The sequence below is a fragment of the Trifolium pratense genome, unplaced genomic scaffold, assembly GCF_020283565.1.
Source record: "Trifolium pratense cultivar HEN17-A07 unplaced genomic scaffold, ARS_RC_1.1 scaffold_132, whole genome shotgun sequence".
Taxonomy (NCBI): Eukaryota; Viridiplantae; Streptophyta; class Magnoliopsida; order Fabales; family Fabaceae; genus Trifolium; species Trifolium pratense.
In genome coordinates this window covers 25,001-27,500 of record NW_025721033.1, presented here as the reverse complement: position 1 = coordinate 27,500, position 2,500 = coordinate 25,001, and positions in this window count along the sequence as shown.

Sequence of the window (2,500 nt, the reverse complement as noted above, 5' to 3'; positions counted from 1 at the left end):
GGCCTGCCCAAGCCAAGAACAGCATGATCATCACCAATTTCCTCACAAATTCATCCAAATTTCAATTTTTTGATCGAATTCCATCAAGAATGTCCATGAATTTGATTGAAATGATGAAAAGAGCAACGAAATTGCAGGGGAAAACACGTTAAGACGTAGTTTTTGCTTGCCTGCTGTGCCCATAGGCGCGCCCCGTGCCTGCCGAGCCTACCCCCACACCCACCCTCCCCCTATATATGACTGGAAGGCCATTTTCAGTTTTGTAGAAAAAGTGCACTTTTTTCCCTGTATCCATAAGTTTTTAAAAGTGCTTAAAAGTGGACCTAGAAGACGAATTTTTTTTTGAATTTTTTTATGGTTGTTAGGGACATTAAAACAAGCAAAACCACGAAAGAATCGTAATATTCCGATGTCGGATGAATTAATTACGAATTTTTCGGCCGAAACTTCGCAAAGGGCGGATACCACGTAAAAAACAACCTAGAAGTCGAATTTTGACTTCGTTTTTTTTGTGCACACCCCACACAATAAGTATAAGTGGACTGGAAAGTGGCTAAGCGATCCGACGAAGTTTCGATTGAGTTTGATTTTTTGGCCGAAAACTCGAAAAAAGGCGGATTTGACGTAAAACGCCGCCTAGAAGTCGAATTTTGAGACGGTGTCTTGTGTGCACACTCCACACAATATGTATAAGTGGACTGGAAAGTGGCTAAGCATTCCGAGGAAGTTTCGATTTATTTTGATTTTTCGGCCGAAACGCCGAAAATAGGCGGATTTGACGTAAAACGCCTCATATAAGTCGAATTTTGGGAAGGTGTCTTGTGTGCACACTGCACACAATATGTATAAGTGGACTGGAAAGTCGCTAAGCATTCCGAGGAAGTTTCGATTTATTTTGATTTTTCGGCCGAAACGCCGAAAATAGGCGGATTTGACGTAAAACGCCTCATATAAGTCGAATTTTGGGAAGGTGTCTTGTGTGCACACTGCACATAATATGTATAAGTGGACTGGAAAGTGGAAAAATATTTTCGGAGCACTTTGATTTTTTGGCCCCCCGCGTGCCTTGCCACGCCCTTGCTTATAGCAAAACGAGACGGGGCCTTGGTCCAACTTGGCATAGGCATGGAATTTGATCTTTATTACTTGGCCACGGTCATGCCACGGTACATGGAGGTTGCTTGACACCCCCGTGTGCATTTCGGAGCACTTTGATTTTTTGGCCCCCCGCGTGCCTTGCCACGCCCTTGCTTATAGCAAAACGAGACGGGGCCTTGGTCCAACTTGGCATAGGCATGGAATTTGATCTTTATTACTTGGCCACGGTCATGCCACGGTACATGGAGGTTGCTTGACACCCCCGTGTGCATTTCGGAGCACTTTGATTTTTTGGCCCCCCGCGTGCCTTGCCACGCCCTTGCTTATAGCAAAACGAGACGGGGCCTTGGTCCAACTTGGCATAGGCATGGAATTTGATCTTTATTACTTGGCCACGGTCATGCCACGGTACATGGAGGTTGCTTGACACCCCCGTGTGCATTTTCGGAGCACTTTGATTTTTTGGCCCCCCGCGTGCCTTGCCACGCCCTTGCTTATAGCAAAACGAGACGGGGCCTTGGTCCAACTTGGCATAGGCATGGAATTTGATCTTTATTACTTGGCCACGGTCATGCCACGGTACATGGAGGTTGCTTGACACCCCCGTGTGCATTTTGGAGCACTTTGATTTTTTGGCCCCCCGCGTGCCTTGCCACGCCCTTGCTTATAGCAAAACGAGATGGGGCCTTGGTCCAACTTGGCATAGGCATGGAATTTGATCTTTATTACTTGGCCACGGTCATGCCACGGTACATGGAGGTTGCTTGACACCCCCGTGTGCATTTCGGAGCACTTTGATTTTTTGGCCCCCCGCGTGCCTTGCCACGCCCTTGCTTATAGCAAAACGAGACGGGGCCTTGGTCCAACTTGGCATAGGCATGGAATTTGATCTTTATTACTTGGCCACGGTCATGCCACGGTACATGGAGGTTGCTTGACACCCCCGTGTGCATTTTTTCGGAGCACTTTGATTTTTTGGCCCCCCGCGTGCCTTGCCACGCCCTTGCTTATAGCAAAACGAGACGGGGCCTTGGTCCAACTTGGCATAGGCATGGAATTTGATCTTTATTACTTGGCCACGGTCATGCCACGGTACATGGAGGTTGCTTGACACCCCCGTGTGCATTTGGAGCACTTTGATTTTTTGGCCCCCCGCGTGCCTTGCCACGCCCTTGCTTATAGCAAAACGAGACGGGGCCTTGGTCCAACTTGGCATAGGCATGGAATTTGATCTTTATTACTTGGCCACGGTCATGCCACGGTACATGGAGGTTGCTTGACACCCCCGTGTGCATTTTCGGAGCACTTTGATTTTTTGGCCCCCCGCGTGCCTTGCCACGCCCTTGCTTATAGCAAAACGAGACGGGGCCTTGGTCCAACTTGGCATAGGCATGGAATTTGA